At 38.1% G+C, this 10,837-nt stretch overlaps 1 pseudogene across 1 annotated transcript; it reads right to left on the bottom strand.

Moving 5' to 3' along the window:
- Window positions 1-428: 428 nt before the first annotated feature.
- LOC149848667 (uncharacterized) lies at window positions 429-4,673 on the bottom strand (annotated as a pseudogene). The gene is made up of 4 exons (XR_016431673.1): window positions 4,512-4,673; window positions 2,162-2,284; window positions 1,194-1,203; window positions 429-870 (listed from the first exon to the last, which is right to left on the bottom strand). The product of XR_016431673.1 is annotated as an uncharacterized LOC149848667 (transcript).
- Window positions 4,674-10,837: the final 6,164 nt, after the last annotated feature.

A 10,837-nucleotide genomic window follows, 5' to 3' on the forward strand; every position in this document is an offset into this window, starting at 1 on the left:
AAGATTGATTGGCTTTGGCTGCCAGTCAAATCTATGCACTTGAAAACTATAAATTTGACTTAAAACTGGAGTTTTATAAAAGCCTCATGGCCCTCATCAAATATACAACTGAACCAGGAAACAGAGGGGTTGGTCAATATGCCAAAATATTTTTTAAGTGAGGCCTACCAGGAAGATGCCTTTTGTTATTTCAATAGGGATGAACACAAAAGTAAATCACTAGGGCACCCCTCAACAATATGGAAAAGATATAGATAGACGAATATGATCAAAGGACCATAGTGCATAATAGCAGAAAAATACTATTAAGATACACTTAAAGACCTGATCGGCGATGGATATCTTTCTTAGAGCAGCCAAGAAAAGAGAAAGCTCTAAATACACAACAAATTGGCTAGTGCAAAAACTGTGATAAGGCATATGTGAAAATGAAAGGTGATTGTATTCAGCAGAATGTGTAGGTGGTAGGGAAGAACATGATAGGAATTTTTGTTTTCATTAATCGATGCTTCAACATGGATCTAAAACCAAATATCAACATGATAAATAATAGTTCCATAGCTCCTATATCTTTCATGAAAGATACATCAAATGTAAAAGCAGTAGTAATAGCAGCAAAAACAGAAAAGAATGAAAGACCATATACACATACATCATCTCTTTCCTCATGAAGTTCCCGTGAACACTCCTCCTCCAGCCATTTTCCCTGCTCTGCAAGTTTATTTTTATAAGCATTTGTGACAAACTTCTCCTTGTCTTCATACAAGTGATCTTCCTTGCTTCTCTCCTCAGCAAGTTTCCTTTCGTAGACTATATCCTGTTCCTTCTCTCTTACCTTGGCTGTTTTCATCAATGATGTATATATTTTACCTAAAATGTGGAAACAACAATTTATCAAAATAACAAATACCCATGAAGAAAAGGATACCTTTTGATCAAGCAATCAGTTGTCATAGCATTTGAAAATCAATGCGAGAGAAAACAAAAGAATTAATATGGGCTTCCTATATGAAAAAGGGAGACAGATGAAGAAAAATAAATTATAATGCCTTCAAAATATCTATGCATACACATACACACTATCAACATATTATTTACTAAAAAACTTATATAAAGGATAACAGATGTGGATTATCTCTTGACCACTCTTCATTGTCAGCACATTAAGTTTATATATTTCAACACTTGCAAACCCAGTACAATCTGCAGAAAACTCATGAAAGTAATTATGGCATGACACTAATTTGTTGTGGTCTAATTGTGCAATGATTGTGTAGTTTCCTCATCAAATTATTTTACATGCTTAAAATCTTGGCAGTTTGAGAATTGTTTGTTAGAAATCACAGGGCTTATCCTGAAAGTTTATTGGGAATTTACCAAATAAGGATTATTTTGTGAGCCAAAAATATCCAGATCAAATTGCCCTATCAACTGCATAATTTGCTGAATGTTTTCACTAGCTATCCTCATTTGCAGCATAAAGACAAGGTTACAGGTTATCCTGATTAAATTGAATAATTCTTGTGAGAAAAATTCTCAGATCTCAAATATTTGAACACAGGAACTTTAAAGTTAGAATGTCATGCTAATTAACGTGAATATTTCTCAGTTTTCAAATTTTTGAACACAGGAACTTTCAAGTTAGAATGTTTCAAATCATACACATTCATTCCTCATAATAGAAGATAAACTCCAATTCCTGTAAATAGCTCATAACCATGTGTTGAAAAAGTGATGTGTGAACTAATTTTAAAATAATAAATCACAATTCACCACCCCAACAGAAACAATGAAAAGTACATAATGCACATATCAGATGGACTGATGATAATAAGTACATGGAAATTTCATGCTACCTATATGAAGCACCATTTAGATAACAATTTTTTACAGTACAAACGCTCATACGCATGCAGCAAACACCGGTGGAGATCATATCTAATTCATTTTGATCTGTACTGACATATCAAACAAATGAATCATCAACTATATGTACTCTATCCAGTTTGAAAAGAAATTTCACATCACTGAGATGATAACTAAGACATGCAAAAGATCATCAAAAAGACAGTTCTACTGAAAGGCCTTGCATGTGACTAGCTAGAACAAACTTCAAGTATGCAGATTAAGTGTGATGTATTAATAAAGCCAGGATCATCACCTCTCTTTTCTACCGATCTTGTACAATTGGGCGAGCTATCTTATCCTTCATTTCATCGTAGACCCCATCATAATAAAAAACTGTCGGATCCTCTTCCAAAGCTTTCTTATGTTGTGCTTGAACCTAAACTTTTTAAGACATACAATGCAAACAAAAGGGTAACTATCATGCCACAGTCCACACACACACACAGTACAAAACAGCCACATGATGAGGGTAATAATCCCCCAGTGTTACGGATCGGGTAGATCTGAATCCAAAAACCCAGTTGGCTAGGGCAGCTGGGCTAGGTGGGGCCCACCTAGGGGGCGGGCGTCCCCCTTTTTTTAGCCAAGCTAGAGGGGCGTGAAACCCTCTTGAAGGTGGGTGCTAAGATTAGGCAACTATGTCACAGGGACTCTCCAACTAGGTGCCGCACCCGCGTCACACCAGCACCCGATGCGGTCAACCTGACCCTGGGTGCAGTCAATGCACCCAGGGTCATTTATGTCCAACTTTTGAACTTTATATATATATATATATATATATATATATATATATATATATATATATATATATAATTTTGTATATTTTTGCCGCACCCCCGCACCCAAGTTTTTTGAAAGTGCCACACCCCTGCACCCGCACCTTCACCCATGTGACATAGTTAGGCAAGAGGAGATAAGAGGCGTGGCTATTTCTGAAGGTCAGGATTCCAGAAATAGCCTAGTCAACTTGGAGTCTGAGGCTTAACCGAAATTAGGAGCATTTTAATATTTTCTGGCATTTGTGCAAAGAACTTATGAGGGTCTCCTATGCCTATATAAGGCCATGTATTTCCCTTGTTGAAGCATGAATGAAAATTATACTCTCTCTCTCTCTCTCTCTCTCTCTCTCTCTCTCTCTCTCTCTCTCTCTCTCTCTCTCTCTCTCTCTCTCTCTCTCTCTCGTTGCCTAACCTTTCATAGGACGTTGGAAGCTTCGCTTGGGTCTTTGGAAGCTGCCCAAGGTCCAGCCCAACCTTCGCGCCACCAAGCTCATAGTGTCGGTGTGATCCAGCTGTCTCAAGCTTTCCCTGGCGTATCAAACCTTATCCAGCGAGTTTAACCTCGTTGGAAAGCCTTCACATGGTCCCTGAGGTCTGTGTAGGTAGGATAGTTTTAGACACCTTAAGGTAGGTTTGGTTCAAATTTCAGGGTAAGAGGACATGGGAACAGAGTGTTACAGATTTTTAAAGTTGCTGAAAAATTCAGGAGAAGATTCTCTACGGTTTGGTCTAGGGGATTTTTCAAAGTCTGACGGGTTGTTTAGGGATTGCAGGGTATAGGTAGACTGGATTTGGTTACCCGCGGGTTTAGACTAGGTTTGAGCTCTTGTCTATACCTATCCACCCTATCTACCCGAGTTGACCCAGTTTAGTCTTAAGCCTTTCCCTGTCCAAACCCCTCGTCCCACGCATGCATACTCTCCTCCATGCAGAAAGTGCCGCACCCACCACTTGCTTTCTGCACTGCACCCCCATTTACAGCAGAAGCTTTGTCTGAAAGGGGGAGTGGTCCGACTTTAATTCTGTTGTAACACTCTCCATGCTTCTTTATGTATGGAGAGTGTCACCCTGCAATGCAAACACCCCCTAAAGGAAAGCCAACCTCAGTCTTGGCAGCTAAAACCATAAACATTTCTATATTGCATGAATGATAAAACATTAATATGAATGAGATGCTACATGAGTATAACACCAGCATCACCATCAGTATATGCATGCCAAACATAGTTTCTCCTGCATAAAACTACAGCTTCCGGAAGCCAACATGAGGAAACACACAACTTTTGGCAAATCTCGTGTTGAATGTGGCAATTTATGCCAGTTCAGTTTCTTGTTTATCACAAATTAAAGTACCAGAATCAAAATGTGAGAATAAAAAACTAATACTGTGACCGCAGTTTGGATTTAATTTCTATGTTTTTACTAAAAAATCATTTTTAATGTTTTCTTTCCAAGTTCCTACGTGCTCCTAGTTAGACACTGAACCAGTGCCCAGATCACCCATCGACGTAGGCGAGTGGCTTGATCCGATTTTAACTTTAAAAAAAATATAAAAAAACGAAATTGATGGCTAAAATTAAGCACAGAAAAAGATAATCATAATGATTAAGGAGTGAATTGAAGATTGCATGACAAAAGCTAGAGCATCAAACTAAGATATTAAAGAAAAACTACATTATTTTGTTACCATTATCTAGCAAATCTACAAAACTTAGCTTAAGATAGAGACGAACAAATGAAACCAGAAATTTCTGTTAGAAAAAAAGGGAGATCCAGAAAGGCAACAAACGCAAGAGAAATCATACAAAAGGGGAAGACGCCTACATCTCTGAGAGATTTTTGCTTGGACGCTTGCCGAGCAATATCCTTCTCGACATCGTCGTCGTCGTCGTTGTCTCGGAAGAGTGGTGGAGGCGGTTGGACCGCAGCGCTTTGCGGCTTCTTCTGCTGCACCGGAACCCTAAGTTGCAGCCCGTACTTTTTCATCCTTCCTTTATTCCTTCACTAATAAACCATCCAAAATAAACTGTTTCCTGAAGCAAAAACGAAACATGAAAGCACACATTTTTGAACCAGAGCCTTCAAAGTGAAATAATTTTGCAATAGCAAACAGAATTCAAACCACAAATCATGATGCGCATTGCACAATGTTTGAATTTTACGAGTTTGTCTCCCCCAAAATCATTTACAGGGAAAGATGGCATGAATTCAAGGATGAATGACCCATAATTGGAACATGGAATCTAGGGTTTTTAAAGTTTAGGGCCTAAAATGAATCTTACAAGGATCAACAGAAGATTTACCTTTGGTGGACACAAGATTTACCTTGAATCTTGTGAAAATAAATGATAAGATTGACCATGTATTTTACTTTCTCAGTTTCCACTTTCTCAAGCTGCTACTTTCTCACCTTTGACTAGACATGCTCTTAGTGACTTAGAAGGAGGGCTGTCATGAAAAATAAAAATAAAAAGATCCTGTTTTTCTCAGTTTTACACAAAGTTTCACATATTTTCTTACTTTCAAATGTGGGCGTTTGTTATACTCCTACTTAAGGCAAGCCTCTTTCTTTTTGAAAGAGCCACTTTAGAGGAGAGGGGAGGGGTATGAACCCATTTTAACTGGTAAGTTGTTTTTTTTTAACGTTATGTGTGACCCATCATATATTTCTCATAGGCATAGGCATGTTAGTTTTACCTTTTGTAAGAAAAAGGCCCTATTTCCTGTGAAAGAGAGCCTCTCTTATATAAAGGGTTAGTTTCACCTTTTGTAAGAAAAAGGCCTTATTTCCTGTGAAAGAGAGTCTCTCTTATATAAAGACCTTGCGGCATCATGGGGGCTCTGCTTGTCTGGCAGGAGCAGTTAGTGCATGTCACCTTGTGTTCGGACGTTTCAGGTTCAAAACCCAAAGGTATACGGTTGTATAACTGGTAGGGTTCCTCCTAACCCCAGCTTTCTCTGACAAAAAACTTCAACCTTGCAGCAAGGCATACTCTTCGCGAGAGTTCAAACTCGTGACATCCCATCAACTTGGTGACATTCACAAATTACCCGTGCTAGGCGAGCGGGGCCATGGATCTTCATATGTATAAACCACAGAAGGAGATCCATGATTAAAGCTTCATGTGCATGTCAGGGAGGGGTCGACCTACCCGTGTTGAATAAACTCATGTTTGCCAAATCCAGAAACCAAAGCCAACACACTTATTTAGGCTTAGCTAACCAAGGTCAACGAAGGCCATGTTTGCCAAGAACTAAGACTAGATCGAGCACATCCAATCTGGCCTGCCCAAACCACTCATATGCTGATATTGTGCCAATATTGGTGGTTAGGGTCGTCTCCACATGAGTACAATTCTATTGAGCATCTGCTCTCTTTTTCAGGAACATATGTTTCTTAGCTGAACTGGATAGTCTGGATCATACTTACCGAAGTATGAAGTGGGTTCGGCGAAAAACGATAATGGAGTGTTTAAGGCTCTGTTTGGAAACTGGTAGTCAGAGGCAGTTGAGTGTACAAATAAGGAATCCTCATATTTATTGGCTTTGGCAAATCCAAGCACCTGTTTGGGAGCGGTAGGAGAGTTCAACTAGGGATTCATCACATTCACTTCATGGCCGTTTGGAATGCAGTTCTTAGGAAGAAATTTAAAGCAGGGAAGGCTTTCGGGAAGTCGCCAAAGCAATTGGAAACTCCACCAATGTAGCAACTCCCGTGGTAGTTGATAACTACTGCCTCCCTCGGATGGAAGCTGAAATGAGGAACTGGCGTTCGCAAATACTGTCCTAATTCTCTTATTTCATATAACTGCCTCCTTCACAAACGGATTTAGCACTAAGTATTCCCTAGCTCCACTCCGGCCGCCTCTAACGGGCAGTCTCTAAATGGAGCTTAAGAAACACCTTAATCCATATATTGTGCAGCACTTAAATGTATAAGAAGCAGTGGGGGAGCACGTGTGTGTGGGGTTGGGGAATGGACTGGCTAGTATATATATATATATATATATATATATATATATATATATATATATATATATATATATATATATAGTAATGTATTGATTCTGCCCACTTTCTCTTTCTACCCCCTCAAATTTGCATGTTTTTGGTATTTTTTCTCACATCTAATAACACCATAGATGTGATCTATAGGTTTTGTTTAGTGGGAACCGACTTTTGGATCACCAAAATTTGACCTGCATACAGGTTTTTCTGGTGATCCAAAATAAATGGTTATGAAGATATCAGTTTTCTCGAATCATAAAAATATGTTTTTTCATCAAAAAAACATGATCCAAGAGTCGATCCCCATTAAATTGAGCATGCTAAATACATCTAATGGTTCAGATCTACTATGGGGAAGAACAAGAAATGGAGCCTAATATTTTCAGCTCTAAGAAATGGGGCCTAGTATGTTCAGCTCTCTCTCTCTCTCTCTCTCTCTCTCTCTCTCTCTCTCTCTCTCTCTCTCTCTCTCACACACACACACAACATTTGTGTTAGGGTGTGCACTGCACACCCTGACCCAAACCCCCTTATTGGGGATTTCCGGGTCAGGGTGGACACTTTCTCACCCTGGCCCATATGTAGCTCCCCCCCTGGTAAGAAGTATCAAAAAATACTTGTCATATGTGGTTTTATAATAAAAGATGAGTTGTAAAAAGAAAATATGATTCTTTTAACATGAAAAACACATTTCTAATATCAATGAAAGCTCAATTTCATATCTGAAAACAGAGAGGAATAAGTGCATGGTTCCATGCTTCCAAAACGAGCCAAGGCTTTTACAAGCTTTCAGTAACTATGGTCCAGATTTGCTGCATAAAGAATGTAAATGAAGTTGACCGTGCAAACTGCTTAGCAAAATGTTAGGCCACCTGATGCATTAAAATCAATCTGGGTAATAGGAGCTTGGTTCACATTACAAAATATTACCCAAATCACCTACACCACTTTCCAGTTGGTAAAAGTCTCCCCTGCACACCGGAAGCCTTCGGCCTTGCAACAAGAAATGCTCTGCGTGGGTTTGGAACTGTGGTCGTCTCATATTAGGTGAAAAATCAGGTTTTCTACAGAGAAAGCCAGGTTTACGCAGACCCCTACCAGTTATACATCCATACCATTTGGGGTTCGAACTTGCAACGTCCCAACACAAGGTGACGTGAACTAACAGCTCTTGCCAGACAAGTGGAGCCCCAGTTGGCAACCAAATGTTGACATTGTTTTGAATAAGCTTAGCAGTTAACATGAAAGGGTAAGCTCGATGGATTTTCTTTTTTTTTATGCCAATGGAATATGTTAGATAATGCTTTTACGTACATGCAATCAGTGTCTTATGTGGGATTTATTTAACTGAAAATAGAATGGTAAACATCATTGATTAAGAGTATGCAAATAACAACTCAAAATTGTTAATTGCATAAGTGGTTGGAGAGACACAACTGAAGAAGTCTTTGCTCTGTCTGGATGGAACAAGAAATACTCCAAAACCTGTGCCCCAATTATCAGCAATATTTTGAAGTTATAGAAAAAAGAAAAATGCAATATCTTATTGGCCGCTTTAGCCAGACAAAGTATCATGATATTATAAAATATATCCCAATATAATCATTTTGATACAAATATCGTTACATTCTGGCGATATTTAAATTTATATAGGAATATAACATCATTAAAGTATCAGCTATTTTATTTTTTGTAAAGTATTTAATGGTTTTGTTTTTATTTCCTGTAGTGTATCGACCATTTTAGTGCAAGATTTATACAAGCCTCTAGCTAAAGATATTGTACTATAGAACTGAGCCTACCTGCCAAGTCTATTAGTCATATAGTCTGGACCTAGGTCCGGCCATCTCTCCAACCCATACCAAATTCGTAAATGGAATTTTCAGCACACTTACCTTGAACTTGGGAGGAAGCAAGATAAACTCCCAGATTTTGGCTAAGGCCACATCAATGGAATCGTAGCTCAGGATTTTCATGGTAAAGGAAAATCTTATGGTAATATTTAATTTATTTATATATTTTACTTTTTTGAGAAAAATATCAGAAAACCCTCAATAAATATATAGTTAACATATCTGAGAAGTAATAAAAATATAAAATTTCTTTCAAAATTTTACAAAAATCACGATAATATCATACTATATTGGAAGTATATGACACTTAAAAATTTTCATGATAGTATCAAGTTTTTCATGGCTTGTGAATATCTCAAAACCATATTGTGATATTTTCAAAATGTCAGATACCTGCGACTATGAATGGAACCATTGGCGCACTTCTGTATGGTGTTCTGCGTCTGTTTTCAGAACCTTGCATTGTGATGGAAACATAGTTTCTTGTACCGCAAGAATGCGATTTTGCTAAAATATGGTGCTCCCCTAATATGTTGGGGATGGAATTGCCAAAAAACATCCTCTTTCGAATGGTGTTTAAATATATGCTGTTGGGGTTGCCAACTCCATCTCCCAACCCAGTGTTTGGCAACATTCACTGCTTCCAAACAACAGATGGTGTTGCACCGCAGCCCATTGCTCCTAAACGGAATAGAGTGATGAGGAACTGCTCCCAAACAGCAGTTTGTTGGGAAAATCACAATGCACTCCAATTCAAGGCTCCCAAACAGAACCTCGGTAGAATCTTCATTTCACAGCATAAATCTCTTAAAATGAACACTGTAGTTCCCAAGCTTCAACCACATGTATTCACAAATCATGGTAAACAAAAACCACCTCATGCTAGCATTTTGAACATAACGGTACAACAGCATTGTAAACACAAGCTTAATTTATAAATTAGAGGATGTCGACGCTTCAAATCCAACGGGGCATGCAACAAAGAGCGAGATTTTCGATTTCAGTTTCAAAACAAGTTCTGAAGGCTTTTTTTCATGACAATTTAGTCACAAGCCATTGGGAAACTTCCCCATCTCAATGCATGAATAATTTCTTGCTCGTTTGCATTTTCACCATGCAAACCTGTTGTCAGCAGTGGATAATGCAACAATGAATGATTCATGACCTTACCTTCCCGCTCCTAATTAAAACCCTTTGGAGAAATGGGGTCTGTAACTGAACTTGGTTCCAAAACCTTGGTTTCTTGTATTCTCAAACTCTGCTCCAAAAACAAAAACCAAATATGAGAACCAAAGAATACAAGCAAAACAGAAGCACGAAAACCAGCAGACATCTAGAACTAAATCACATAGCAGACATGAAAAAAAGTAATAGACAAGTTTCTCATAAACAGCTAGGTTCGACAAATTAAAAGGTCATTCCATGAAGCAGGAATTTTGTTGTGTGACTTGTGAAATTCGTAATCACAAAAACACTTTATAAAGTTGGAAAATGAGTTTCCCATATTTGCCAGTTACCTGCCTACAGCTTAGATTGACCCGGAAAAACTAGCTGGAGAACTTGCAACCCTACCTTGGAATAAATATCCTGCATCAAGAGTGCTGACAGGATGAAATCTGCTTATACAATTGACTTGAAACCTGCCATCAACCACCAAGAGCATTTTGACTAGGATAACAGCCAGAATGTTCAAGCCCACAAAACACTTTCATGCATGATATAAAGGTAGTCTACCAAAGCCAGTTAATTACATGGTAATTGCATAAATTTTACTACTTTTTTCACACAGTTAAGTGGAAAATTAAACAAAAAATGGGGTTACAACAAAAGACGTTGGAGAAATGGTGCCATAATCACTAGTTCATTGCCAACTTAGAACCAGGAATCAATACAGAGTTATAAGAATTATAGTCAAAACTTTTTTATTTCATTTGGAGTGACATTCAAATGTGATAAGAACAAAAACAGATGTGATAAAGTTCTAGCGAACAAGGAAATACCAATCGCTGAATACTGATCTGGAAGCATCAAATTCACACACCAAGTGAGTTTGTCATAGCAGAATGCTTCTTTTGCTGCGTCCCTTCCAAAGAGACCTAAAAATATGTAGAAGCCTAGAAATTGGATGATGTTTGGTTGAAGTTACCAGAATAAATGCACTTTATCCTATTAGAGTTTTCTTTTTCTCATTACAAAGGGCTCCGTGGTATGTTTGCTTTCAATTTAAAGTCTCGTAGTATAATACGTATTTCATTTCTCATTGTGTTTGGTAGGAAATTCCATAATGCA

The sequence above is a fragment of the Nuphar pumila genome, chromosome 1 (genome assembly GCF_984573655.1).
Source record: "Nuphar pumila chromosome 1, dmNupPumi1.hap1.1, whole genome shotgun sequence".
Classification (NCBI taxonomy): Eukaryota; Viridiplantae; Streptophyta; class Magnoliopsida; order Nymphaeales; family Nymphaeaceae; genus Nuphar; species Nuphar pumila.